The sequence below is a fragment of the Hippocampus guttulatus genome, chromosome 1 (genome assembly GCF_054856545.1).
Source record: "Hippocampus guttulatus isolate MCC_2025c chromosome 1, RoL_Hgut_1.0, whole genome shotgun sequence".
Lineage (NCBI taxonomy): Eukaryota > Metazoa > Chordata > Actinopteri > Syngnathiformes > Syngnathidae > Hippocampus > Hippocampus guttulatus.
The window spans coordinates 7,552,641-7,567,500 of record NC_141261.1 but is presented as its reverse complement, the minus strand read 5'-3'; the positions used below and the strand labels follow the sequence as shown (position 1 = coordinate 7,567,500).

The 14,860-nt window shown below is 42.2% G+C and overlaps 1 protein-coding gene across 2 annotated transcripts in view; it reads right to left on the bottom strand.

Annotated features, from left to right (window-relative positions):
- LOC147210234 (plexin-A1-like) overlaps window positions 1-14,286 on the bottom strand; it is a 198,101-nt gene extending 183,815 nt beyond the window's left edge. For both annotated transcript variants that reach the window (XM_086107232.1, XM_086107240.1), the window contains exon 1: window positions 14,120-14,286. The gene's annotated coding sequence lies outside the window, so the exon portion shown is untranslated. The remainder of the gene's footprint in view (window positions 1-14,119) is intronic.
- Between the last annotated feature and the right edge of the window lie 574 nt (window positions 14,287-14,860).

The following is a 14,860-nucleotide window of genomic DNA, read 5'->3' as shown; positions in this document are numbered from 1 at the left end:
GCCATTTTCGGGCAGTAGGCGGGGTACACCCTGAACCGGTTGCCAATCGCAGGGCACACATCAGCAAACAACAGTTTGCGCTAACCTCTGCAGTGTGAGGTGCCGGTCGAGCACCGTGCCGTCCGCTGGAGGAATTGAAAAAGACATTTGACAGCAAGGGATGTATACTTGGTATAAAACTATTAAAAAACAACAAAAAAAAAACCCAAAGTACATGCATGAAACAATTGTGTTATAAATTGCTACAAAACAGACTGGTTGAGAGAAGGTCAAGAAGGTTGGCCAAGAGAGTTTATCTGTGCTTTGAGAGTTTCTAACCCCAAGACTAATGTTACGAGGTCATTTTCAGATGCAGAGAAAAATAAATATGATCAAATGAAATTATTTAGTTTAATTTGATTGTGGAGTTCACAGGTGGCTCGGGATTCAGACCCAGCCCGCCACGTAATTTTTTGTGGCCCCTGAAAGAAAATCATGTGTGTCAATTTGCAAGGTCCTTGCTAAAAACTGTACCAAAATGTGAAATTTGTAATGTGTCAGAAATAACGTTGAGATTTTTGCACTCATTGTGTTACTCTGTTGACACTCACTTGAACAATAATTGACAAATAGTTGACTTGACTGATTTCAAAACTAGTCAACCAACAACCCTTTCAGAGACAGCGGTTACTACAGTGGACATCTTATCATGTTATCAGGTTACAGGGTGCATGAAAGGGATTTGTATTCAGATTTTTTTATTTTTTTAACAATACTGTGGCATACCATCTTGAACATAGAATATTCGGCAAGGGTCAGGAAATTTTACTCACTTATGCTCCAGTCACGAGCTACTCATAAACAATTACAGTGCACTTCGGCCTTGGGCTAACGGACATCGATGTGAGCAATATTCATTGGTTGAGAATTCAAACTGATTTAAACTGTGTCTCAAAATGCTGTAGAGGTATTTTCAGAAGCTATTTTTGGACCAAAAAAAAATATTTTCGTTCTTAACTTCTTTAAAATGGCGCAGGACTTTGAAGCAAACAGAAGTCTCAGGGTCTCAAGTTGGCAAGCGTTGACAACCACTGATTTAGACACTCAGACACAAGGCTGTGTCAACTTCTTTGATTCGTAAGATGTTGAGAAGAGAAGATAAAAATCTTCCTCACAGTGTTTCTGTCGGCAAGACGGGAACACAAATGTTCACCATAAAAGTGATACCAAAGGCTTGATTTAAAAAAAAAAAACAAGCAGTGTTTATTTTGTAGTTGTTTTACTTTTTCTTTATATGCAGAGCATAAAATGTCCATGTCACAACATCACAGATGATGTTTCATGCACAAAGTTACAGTCACGCCACCCGATTTCCCTCTTAAATTGCAGAATGAGGAGTATCACTTTTCCATGTTTGCATAGCCATCCTATCTCCACAGCCATTCCCAAAACGCACGTCTTACTCACGTGCGCAATTACATGTGGCGTACGCATCCTCAGTTTTAAAGCGACACATGGTGACACGCATGACAAATGTGTTTGATGGAGAAGTCAGAAGTGCTCAGGTGTACATCATGTGCTATCATTGCCTACAGTTGAACCTCTACTACAAGGCTCCCTCACCACCACAAGGGTAAATCTGCAGTTTGAGTATTGAAGTTGAAATTTTACTCCAACTGTCAACAACGACAAAAGATTAAATCAGTTGCATGGCTGAAATCGCATTAATACGAGGTTTGCTTGAAAATGAGTACGGTTGAGTATGCTATACTGAAGACTTTAGCATAAGGTTGGCAAATCATGAAATCAGTGACACCTACAACATAAAAATATTGACATTAAGATTATGAGGGTTTTTTTCTTAACATAATGCAAGTAACGTATTTTGCGCACTATTAGGCGCACTTAAAAGCATTCAATTTTCTCAAAAGCCAACAGTGCACCTTATAATCCGATGGTCCTTATATACGGAACAATATTCTGATTTCATTGACGTAGTGTTTTAAATATTCTGTAAAGCGCTTTGTTGCAGCTGCAGCGGATGTGAAGGCTCGAAATAAATAAAGCTGGAGTATATTGTATTGTATTCCCTTTACCGTAACTCCATCTAGTGGATGCGTAATGCAACCGCAGCCACTTTTGTCACTTCTATGCGCCATATAATGGGGTGCGCCCTATATATTAAAACTGTTTTAAAATAGACCATTCATTGAAGTTGTGCCTTGTAGTGCAGGAAATACGGTATCCTCTGTCAAAATACTCACCTTAATTCTCATAACATTAGCAATATTAACACTACAGGTATTTGTATATCAGAACCAAAAACAAAACAGCTGCACCGAAATGCAGCAGTAGCTGTCATGCCAAAAACACTTTTAACTTTTACCACTGTGGTCCAGCTTGGGAGGAAAGTGTCAACGCTTCCTTCTCTGAATCTTCAAGCAGGTTATTGTTTTTGCAGGTGCACACTTAAGATGTTTTTTTTCACTGTTGGTGTCATGGCCAGAGAGTTTTTTTTTTTTTATTGTGATTCATCATTCCCACTTCCATTCACACCGGCGCCAAACCCAGACTGCTCGCACAGCAGTAAAAGGGACCCTTTTAAATAAAGTAATGAATGGAATTTTAGATATTCCACAGTATATCTACACTACTGAAGAAAAACATGGCTCGAGGTCCTGCAGGAGCCGCTCAAATCCACGAGGAAAAATGAAATGCGTTGAAACAATTCCCTTTCCACCATTTCGTCGGAAGAAAGAATGCGCTTAAAAGCAAACCCGTGGCCCCCGGTGGCTCCACACACAAACCGTCTGACTCAAACACGTTATAGTCACATCAACAATTTCACTAAGTTACATACACACATCAGCATGCTGCTCTGCGCACACGAAGACATCCCACACATACAAATAAACACAGGATGTGAGAGTCGTCGGAGATGCGTCAGTCGCATATTCAGGACCAGATGCTTCTGGTTCTGACATTAGGAAATAAGAAGTGAAAGATCGCCAGTGTTGTTTTCTTCTCCAAATTGTGTCAGATTCCATTTAAGAACAATTACATGGCAAAGGAACAACCACCAATGAACGGTAACTATGGATACGGGAATCAAAAGTGTGCTTATCTGACTTTTGATTCTTCTTGTATTTTCATGACACAGATTCTGAAAGAAAAGAGAAAAAGAATATGCACCGGAACTTATGTAAAGTAATTGACGATTAGAAATGTTTGATAAATTTGATGCCAATTTCATTCCGCCTTCGGAGCTGAAAAAGCATTTGTGCTTATGATTTACTTTGAACAGGGTTTAACTTGGGTGTCATAGTTCACTCGTCTGGCTTTGGTGTGGGCGCAGTAGCTTCAATTCCCACTCAGTGACAGTCAGAATGGGACTGTGATTATTTGTCTGTGCTTATATGTGCTCCTGATCACTGACTGGCTACCAGGCCAGGCTGCAGTGTGTCTTTTTCCCCGAGTCGCAATGAGACAGCCCAAGGCTCGCCACAACTCTGAACCCGATAAGCAGCATAGATGGATGGATGCACTTGTGAAGACACTAAAACATTATTTTAATGATGTCTGCACTGGTAATAATGGTGGACAACATTTTGACCGTTTTACAGATCTCACTTACTTTTTTTTAAAATTACAGCTCAACAATCAATTTTTTTTAAATGTATTCAAACTGTTCTTAATGCTTGATAGAGCAATAATGGATATGAATCAAATTTTAAGTATTCAACGTCTATTGTCTTCTTGCTTTGACATGGAACAATAATCTGACAGGGCAACCCAGAGCCAAATCGCTTGGAAGCCCAACAAAAATCATGAACAAGAAGTTGAACAAATGAGCCTTATATTGAGTCTTTAGGGCAGAAGTGTCCACCCGCCGATCCACAGAGGATCTACCTCCTCCAACACGCCTGATTCAAATGATCAGCTCATCAGCAAGCTCCGAGAAGCCTGATCAGGGCCCTGATCGTTTGAATCTGTTGTGCTGGAGGTCGGAGAAATCCAAAACATGCTGGATAGGGGCCCTCAAGCACCGGGGTGGGACACACCTGCCTTAGGGGCTCAAGTAAAAAGCACTAACGAGAGCAATAAAACTACAGTAAAAATATAAACCATTCATTCTTTTTGTTATAGAAAGTAAAGGACACTTAGAGAGCAAGACAGAGAATAAACAGACAAGAGATGAAAATAGCACTCAATTCCACAAGTGTGAAGAATGGAGGAAAAAAAAGACAAATGGGGACAAAAGCAAAAAAAAGAAAAAAAAAGGGAAATCACAGAAAGCCCCATTAGGCAGACTTTATTGAATGCATTCGTCGCACTAAGAAAAAAAAAAAAGGTTTTGTTGTCCCTTTCACAAAATTCGACACATTCAGTCCAATTTCTGATCCATTTGCAAGCACCATGCCGGCGTCGCCTCACAATGCTTCCCCATGGCTTGTAAAGTTCGTGATACATGGGCCAATTTCAACGTCCAAGTCGCAATACTTTCAAGCCCAAAACCTCAAGGTGCATTAGATACATTTCATCATTTTTCTGACCCTGCACTGTTCCACTTTGCTTCGGGGTGGGAAATGGAAGCATTTACTATCAACAGCACACCGCTTATGTGCTCCATCATCCATATCCTTCACTTTATCCGCGCTTTCACATGGCATGTTGGGAAATCTGAAGGTGACAGAATTGCAAAACACCGAAAGAGGAACGGTGGAAGGAACTTTGAGGATATGGCCACATATAGACAAATATATTGTAAATAATATATACATACGCAACATATGCCAGAATATAAATGGAGCCGAGATTGGAATTCTGAACCTACGAACTGTGAGCCAGCCGCGCAAACCAGTCATCCACAGTACTGCTCGGCCATTATGAAGTCCGTCCCTCCATTTTCTGATCTTCACAAGGGTGGCAGGGTGTGCTGGAGCCTATCCCAGTTGTCTTTGGGCAATAGGCGGGGGACACCCGGAACTGGCTACCAGCCAATCGCAGGGCTCAATGTTCGGCCTCACAGTGCGGAGGTGCAGGGTTTGATTCCGGTTTCGGTCTCACGATGTGAAGTTTGCATGTTCTCCCAGTGCCTGAGTGGGTTTTATCCGGGTACTCCAGTTCTCTCCCACATTCCAAAAACATGCATGGCAGGTTAATGGAACACTCTAAATTGTCCCACGGTGTGATTGTAAGCGTGGATGGTTTTTTGTTTGTATGTGTGCCCAGTGATTGGCTGGCATCCAGTTCAGGTTGTCGTCCACCTATTGCCCGAAGATAGCTGGGATAGGAACGCGACCCTCGTGAGGATAAGCGGACCAAAAAATTGATGGATGGATGGATTGCAAGGCGTCATTTTATCATGGGTGTGTTCGATATCTCGCGTGTCCACTCTTAAGCAACTTTCATACATGTACCACTCAGATGAACTGAAAAGGGGTTAGCTGCGTCAAACGACTTGTTTTCTCAAGATGTTCCAATGAATAAATCAGTTCCTGAGTATATGCAAAAATAAGGTAAGTTGTATGCCCAAGTTAGCTGCTCCAGGCAGTATGAGAGCATCCCTTCTGGTGTGTCCTTGTGCAATACACTGAACCCACACGCTCCACTTTTCAGGAGCGATGAGAGGATGCAACCCACGGTCCGCTAATCCTGTTCCTCAAAGTCAGACACAACCTTACAGTCACCTCTCTTTCTCTCGCTCTCTCTCTTTCCCTCACACACACACACACACACACGCGCACACACACACACACACACACACACACACACACACACGCGTTTGACTGAGCACTCAACAAAATGAGGTGAGCCTCAATTTGTGTGTGAGATGATCAGAGGGAGGGTCACTGTTCTCTCTGACTCAGCAGTTATGATACCTTCATTTATTTCCTCCTCAACACTGAGCCAAGTGGGCCTGTGCCAGGAGGCTTTTCGCAGATGTTTAAAACACAACGCGGACTGCAAAGTGAGCTTCTGTCGGCCGGCAGCAGAAGAAACAGAACTCATGCTCGCTCTGTTCGTGCTGATCAAGGCTGTTTTGGGTTGAATAATGTCCGGTCACTGATGTTTTTGTGGTTCTTTGCAGCGAGCACAGTTTCGACTCCCACTCAGTGATGGTGTGAAAGTTAGTGTCTGTCCCCGTTTGTCTACGTACCTTAATGGGTGTCATGTTTTGGTTTGTGACCAACAGGTGGCACTGTGGGGCTTTTCCCTGCAGCTGCACACCTGTTGGTCGTTAGGTAATTAGTGGCTATAAAAGGACTCCCGGCCGACTACTCATTGTCGGGTCATTGTTTGTCGCTGTTTGCGCTTGGCTACTGTCATGTTTGTTTGTTGCTGTTTGTTCCTGTCAGGTTTGTTTCGGTCATGTTTCTGTTATTGAGTTTTTAGCTTCTGCCATGGTTTTGTTTGTTACTTTGGATTCGTTTTGTTGTTGGGACTTTGTTTTGTATTTAGTTTTCTGTGTTTTATTAAATACAATTCGTCAAGTACACCCTGCTCCTGCCTGCTTTTTGGGGTCCTCCACCACCACGCAAACATAACAATGGGAATAAAACGTTTGTCTTTGGAATCCATGCAAGATTCAAAAAACGGATATAAAACTCATCTAATCAGTGCTACCCTAAAGGCTCATTTCAGTTGAGTTACCATTGCTTGCTCTTGCTTGCTGACAGACTCACTCACCAATAAAGTGATGGAAGCACAAACTTCTTGTTGGAGGGCACAATCACAACTGGAGAAAGACAAGAGTGGTCAAACAGCAAATTTAAATCCAAGGTGTCCCTAAATGGATTGTTGATGCAAATTTCAATTTTGTTTTCTAATTTAAAAAAAAATAAGTGTGCTTTTATATATATATTTGGGGGTGTGGGTATCAATAAAAGGTTGTGCAATACAGATTTGACTATGTGTTGAAATTTATAGCAATGATGTTTCAGGAAAGAAATATTCCACCTGTTGCTGAACCGATCTCCTCATTCCTGAATGTTACCGTGTGATCATTTTGGTGCTCTGGAAACAAATAAAGTCAGTGAAACTGCTGTGCTAATGCAAAACAATCCACCAATCCATCCATTCTCTGATCCGCTTATCCTCGCAAGTACCCTGGGGCGTGCTGGAGCCTCTTCCAGCTGTCTTTGGGTAGTCGGTGGGGTACACCCTGACCAATCCATGGCACACAGAGACGAACAACCATCCGCGCTCACAATCACACCTAGGGACAATTTGGAGTGCTGCGTTAACATGCCATGCATATTTTCGGAATGTGGGAAGAAACCGGAGTACCCTGGAAAAACCCATGCAGGGACGGGGAGAACATGCAAACTCCACCCAGGAAGGCTGGAGCCGGAATTGAACTCTGCACTGTGAGGCGGCGGCGCTAAACAACCTTTGTAGCTTAATACTGCAAATGTTTAATGCACACCACAAAAAAAAAAAGCTTAATACTGCAAATGTTTAATTCACACCACAAAAAAATAACCTGCATGACAATCATAAATGTTCCTGTCCACGTTATCCAATGTGAACTTTCCCAATGCACCTCACCTCCCTGTCCTCACTTCCAAGTGCTCACAATCACAATACGAATAGTAACAAGTACATGTCTGTGCGGTATGAACCCAACAAAAGTCACTGTCACTGTTTTCCAATCCCCTCCTCTTTGCCTCACTGCTTACGGATGCTGCCCCCTCACCCCCCCCCACACACACATCTCATTTCTTTCACTTTCTCACATTTTTCCTCATCTCTCGCCTCATTCGTTTTCCTCAAGGACGCCGTTTCTTTGACGAACTGATGCGTTCTCCAGTCACTTATTTGGACTCCTGTTCATGAAGGAAAAGAAGACAGGAGAGAAGCACGCAATACGTGACATGCACAATTTCCACATGTCATATGTTTGTGAAATTCCCAATTTCCAAGATTATGCAATGAACTCCTGGTATTTTTGTTTCTGATCAATATGCACATGCACATCTTAAAGGATCATTAGAATTTGGCTCTGTTCTTACCAGGAAAATAAGAACTGAAGATGAAATGTGTGTTGAAAACGGACACCTCTGGAGCCTCAACAAAAACGTTTACTGTCTGACCTCAGCTACCGCAAATATCTTGGATCAGATCTCCTTTAAAATAAGTAGGGCCTTGCTCTGACAAGAATAAATAAGCCCTCGTAACCTTATCTTGGATCGGATGTTATTAAACATGAAAGAATTTATTTGGGGTTCAATAAAATCTCGACCTAACGTCATGTTATTATGAGTAGGAATGCTGCCTAGACAGAGAAAAAAAACCCCCGGAAAATTGGAACAGCATGATGGGGAACTAACTAGAACCACAATGACGGATATATTGGTAATACGTCAATGTCAGTAAAAAAGAATATTATCATCTACGCATTGTTTCCCAACCAGGGGTACACGTGCCCCTAGAGGTACATGAGCAAGGGGGTGTGTGTGGGAAGTTGGGGTGGAAATATTTTAGCGTTTATTTCCCAGATTAATAACGAAAAATCTCAACAGCCGCATGTCAGCTCAACTGTCTAGGTAAAGCTCAGACGACTGACAAAAAGAAAGTAAAACTGCTATCATGGCCCTGAACATGATTCTTGTTCAGTGTTTTCTTCCTGATATTTAACCCTTTCATGCACCAATAATGATAACCTGTACCCTGAGAACATGAGAAGCTGTCGTAACCGCTGTCCCTGAAAGGGTTGAAGTTGAAATTCCTGTTTGAAGGAGAAATTCAGGTTTCTGGTTTTTGTTTTTTTTTAATTTACAAATATTATAAGAGTTTTATATACCGGTATAACAAAGTCAGGTTTATTCTTTATTGTGATTTTAATTTTTTTTAATTTTATATTACTTATTTATTTTCAAGGCAACACTTTGGAGAGGCATTAAAACGTAAGAGTCAGGAGCTACTCACGGTATGACAAAAGAGGTTGGGAAGGCTGAATGGGATGGCCAAGTGTGTGTGTGTGTTTGTTCGTGCGCGTGCGTGTGTGTGTGTGTGTGTGTGTTTTTTTGCGATTCCGTGTGCATGTTTCTGAGAAATGTTAAGGACTAACATTGCAGCAGGACAGTAAACATCATGAAAATTTTTATTGTATACTGATGTGGTTCAAAGCCACTCGTCTGTGGCTCGGTACCGGGTTGTATTGATCGATTTAGGGGTGGGGTAAACAAAACCTTTTTTTTTTTCTGAATTAGGAAAGTACGTCGTCACCACTGCCAATTTATTAATTTCTTCTTGGGAATATACGTCAGCAACACCAACCCTGCTGTCGATGAATGGTTGCCAGTCTTTGCAAAAAATGGATATTCTCATGAACCGGTCCCTGGTTGAAAACAAGGTTGGGGACCATCGCTGTACTACACAAGCATTTACACACACACACATGCACGGACGACGGCACTGCACTGATTATTCTGCTGCCTCAACTGTTCAGACTGCACAGAGCAGGCCTAAATTGGTCCTTTGGGACTACACAGCACAAGCTGTATGCTCTGCAGATGAAAAAAAAAAGATGCTAAAATGATTTTAATCGCTGACTAAACAACAGCAGGAATGATGCAAACGCACTCACGCACAAGGACGGGAGACGCAGCATCCAGTTGACGCAACGTTCATCTGACTACAGAGCAGGTGTTGATCTGTAAAAGTTTCTCGACACGTTGATGGTTTCATCTTGGGAAGAAGTGTTTGTGTTTTAGAAGTGAGCAAAAGGGGGTCTTGCGCTTAGCCGTCACATCAGAGCACAGCATCTCCTCTTAGAAGAGGAACTATTTCAATCCGGCCACTCTGTTTGACGTGCTTGACCTTCCCAGCAAAATGATAGCGAGAACTTTAAAAAGCTCCTTCACGCTCACTTTCTACTTCGTTTTACCCTCACTTTTGCTTCCTGTTTATTTCACATTAAAGTAGAGATTTGTAGTTACTGTCACCGGGGAAAGATTAAAAAAGAAAAATACAACCAAGGAAGGAAGGACAGGGGTCACCAAAATATTTGAAAGTGAGAGCCACAGTACTTCAGGTTGATACACACTTCTGAAATAACGCATTTTGCCTCACTTTAATGACATTATGATATGATTAAAGATCATTTATGAGAAGACACTGATCATGTTAATATGTCACAATTATTAGGAAACAGATGATTGTCAACCGACAACGCTGTCTTCACACATCGCTGCCAACGTTCACATTTTCCAATGAGGACTTTGACAAGGTTCCAAAGAAATCACGTTTCATCACTGGTGGATCACCAGGTGACCGACGGCACCGCGTCGGTGACGGATGCCATCGGATGTAGATGACGATGGAGCACTGTGCATGCTTTGCTTTTCTCATGTACAGTATTTTGAAGCTGAATGACATTGACAAAATAATGTCATTTGATATTTTTCTATTTTTGTATCGATTTTTGACTCTATATCACTTTTTTGTGTGCGTTTGTGAAATATCTTCCTTCATGTCTGTGTGCACAAATCTAAGTAGTTATTGACCGACCTAACTCCCTCTATTCCTTTTTACTGCATTATAATTAAATTATATAATTAAATATTAAATTAAATATATAATTAAAATAGGGTCCCATCGGAGGACTTGACCATTGCTTTAGAGTGACTTTGTTGTTGTAGGTCGTTGGCATAATGGCGTTTCTTTACATGGGTGGACTTTTTGGGAATCGAACCAGGGCCTGATGGATTAAAGAGAAGATGATGTACGCCGTTAATTGGTCTTTTCAAAAATAATAACGGGCAGGAGTTTTGCATTAACTTCCACTTTTGAAGCCGGTTTTTAAAAGAATATCCATGAACATTAACACATTTACTTTGTTTTTAGTTGAAAAGCATGTTGTATAACTAATCGGGCCCGAAAATGATAAGTCTGCAACGGTGTCCTCATTTTTACTCCACCACTGACATCTGAAACAAAGACCACCCTGTTCCATCTCCTTAGCCTGTATTTAAATGGATGACTTGGCCAACTTAGAGGGGCTGATAAAAGTTTAGATTCCAGCAATGACTTCCTGACATCTTGTTGTAATTTGGACCTTAACTGGTGTTTTGCCATGCCGTGATGGTTTACGTCTCAGCTCACAAGTAGAAGCGCATGGTGAGCAAGCTGCCACCGCGGCGGCCCGAACCGCATTTAAATCTGAAAACGTCCCATCTATGACATCCCGTTGCAAGGAGCGCACGCCAGCGCGGCTTTATGGGGGTGCGACAATGCCATCCGACACGCTGCAGGCACTTCAAGTATGAAGACGCTCTGCACACAAAGACCGCAGGGTGCGTGGTGGACTGTTAGCGGAAAGCACTGCCCCCCCCCCCCCCCATCTCCTTCAACGGACACAGCAAAGCTGAAGCAGTTGGTGCTTTGGTCAAAACAAGGCAGGTTCCTGCAAGGCGAGGTGGTGAGGGGTCAACATTGAACCGTGCGGTTGTTCAGTCATTGTCAGGGCAGTCATGGAAACTGAATGGAAATGGTATTCCAAAATTTACTTTATAAAGAAAACCCTCTATAAAGAAAAGTAGGCGTTTCCCATAACATGTGCTGTAAGAGAATCGAATCAGTCTCAACAACTTTCTGTTCATTCTAAAGACGCACAACAAATGACGTCAGCTATGATGAGTCGAGCTGCATCCGCAACAAATTAAATTCCTGCAATGACACTGGCACAGATGCAGGAGTTCAGCACATTCAGAGGTATTCCTGGGGTCTTGAAAAAAAAAAAACATTGGTCAAGAAATGCTTAGCATGTCTTTTAATCAGAGATGCAAGTCAACTATTGTGGATGTTTTTTGGGGGGGCAGTGGGGGGTTGGTGCTGATTCTGAATCTGCCCTCATTTGTTTTTCTAGAGCACATCAGGTTTTCATACTACTACTACTTTTAATAATAATCATAATAAAGTAATATTGATAAATAAAGGGTTAGGGTCAGCAACAGGTGGATTTTTTTTTCCAAAACGTCATAGCTATGAATAATAACGCATGGTAATATTTGTCTTGCACAAGGATTTAGAGGTGAACTTTAAAAAAAAATGGAGACACCTCAAAAAACTGGCATACTAAAAAATAATAATTATATTTTCCTTCTTTTAAATCGACGTCAAAAATAAATTCACGGGGAGAGAAAGCCATCTCTGACTATAATTTGCTGGAAGTCTAATTCATTGTCAATTCCTCGCTTTAACCCTCCACAAACATGCCACACTGAAGCAGTTACAATTTGCACACAAATACTGCAGCCTATGCCTTAATTTGGTCATGATTACAAAGATGTTACGTTTGGGTATTCTAAGACGTAATGTTGTTTTTGACCAACCTTCCATGACAAGAGCACCAAAGCCTTTGCCACATGCTGTATAAAACACATTAATTAGGCTTCCCCAAAGCATTGCACTTTGATTTTGTGATTTGGGGACCAGAGACTGTATCCTCTTCTTGAAATAAAGGCTCAACTGTGAAAGTACCAGGCACACACACACACTTCTACAAAGGAGTGGGATCAAATTAATAATAAAGACCGCGGGACTAAATTAGGTAATTAGGTTACCGGCTGCCAGAAGAAGACGCAACGTCAGAGTCAGATCCTGACTCACTTTGAGCTCGCCACTGCAAGTATAACGGCGGACTATCAGCATCACGATGTCACTATGCAACACTCAACTTTACATGTCCGAGTGATGTTCAGTGTACCTTTGCAAGCGCCTGTACAGGCAAAGAATGATGACAAAGAATGCGATGAGCTTCCGGAGCGCACATATATTCATACCTTGGGGCAGGCTTGGCACTGCTCAGCCAACTTGTCTCACCTTCACTTTCCAAGTTACCAAAAAAAAAAAAAAAAAGTGACGCCACTTCTATTTAGTTCTTTCACATGTGCCCACCCGTTGCATTTGCACAGCGCTCATAACATTAGGTACCGGTGTCAAACTTGTTTTCACACGAGCTATCTCTTTGTTACAATTCACCTCAGGGTGCAATATAACAGCACACCAACAAGTACAGTTACCTATGCTAATTGCTTTTATGGTTCACATTTGGTGCGGTGAGGGAACAAACTACCCCAACCTACCCGCCCCAAAAAAATGTCATCTTTTATGTGAGCACGGACAGATTTAATTAAATTCCAATTAAAACAGATGGTGACGTAAGCTATCCAGAAGCTGAGCTGTGGTTTATTTGTTTGCTGACATGAACCCAGTCCAGAAGCGAGAACCCTAATAATCACCCCCCATCATATGACATAATTGCCCCTGCATTTTATCATTAGATTATTTTTTTCACGGTGATTAACATGTTTTAAAGTCAAGATAAAATTGTAACATGCTATTGTGTGCCATGCAAAATAATGTGGCAGGACAGATCCAGCCCTCGAGCCTTACGTTTGACACCGGTGAGCTATAGAACCCTATGAACCATATCCGCCAGTTAAAGTTACTGCACTGCATCACACTTCAGAGAGTCAGAGGCGTAATATTTTGGCTACCTTGTGAGAAAGCAGTAGATTAGAAACACCATCGAGGTTATTATATCGTTTACCACATAACAGTGCCAATATCAGACGTGAGCATTATTATTTAAGCATAAGCTTTTTTTTCCTCCTCTTTTTTTTTTTTTTTTTTTGCAGCGCATGTGTTGGACGATGAGACAGTGCAGGTGTCCCTAATGCTGTGGCCAGTGGGTGGATGCGTGGAGAGACGAGACTTTACAGCGCAGAGTGTGAAACCTTTGTGGAAATCGTTGTAGGTGTGACACCTGAATTATGGACACATTTTGATATTTATGATGGTACAACGTTGCGAATTGGACCACACAAGAGCGTGGACGTTCAAGACGGAACCACGCAGGATTTGAAGCCAACTCCCGCCTTAAAAGAACTTGAGCAGCACCACTCGGGTGAGTTTGCAAGAGCGTCTGCGTCCTCGTGTGCGCACAAACGAACACGTTTTGATGGAATGGAAAGAGAATCTCATCAACAGACCCAGTCTATTCGTGAAAAGCGGACAACATGAGAGAAAACACAACAGTGAGACAAGGTTCGGAGAATCCGGAATGACCGCGGTGCACACTTTAAATGGGTGGATGGATGGAACAAGTGCGGACAAAAAGTTTGGTACTTACTGGTTCAAACAGTCCTTAACTGTAATTTCTGCCTTCAGAAAAACTCATGAAAGATGTCATGGGGAGCAACAGAGGTGCAGTCCTTTAAATTCCCGGCCGAGATGTCAGGCGGCAGCAGAATCAGCTCCGGTCCGTAAACTCAGCTCGGCAGCTTCCTGCGCACAGGAGAGCAGCAGCCAACATGAATGAGAGTGAGGCAGTTGGGCTCAGACATTCAATAATCCAGCGCGAGAAAGACAGTGAGAGAGAGAGAGAGAGAGAGAGAGAGAGAGAGAGAGAGAGAGAGAGAGAGAGAGAGAGAGAGAGAGAGAGAGAGAGAGAGAGAGAGAAACACAAGAGAGAATGCGAGAGAGCAAGACGGAGAGAGATGGGCGCCCCCTGGCGGCATTGTTGTGTTACAGCGCATGGTCAGTCGCGCCTCTCCATGTTGCCTCAAAGCGGCAGCATTGGACTCGTGCCATTCATTCCAGTTACATTACTCTGGTTTAGACGTATATTGGCTATTAAAATGTACGATTCAAATGTAAATCACTCATCCGTTTATTTTCCATGGCGCTTGTCCCACATTTGGGTCGCTGGTGAACCGGAGGCTATCACAGGTGACTTTGGGAGAGGAGCAAGGTCTTTTCAGATTGGAGAAAATCGATTGCAAAATGTTAAATAATTGCAAATTTGACATGATTGCAAGCGTTTTTTTAAACAAATCCTTATCTCATTTAAATGTGGTTGCCACTATTTTCT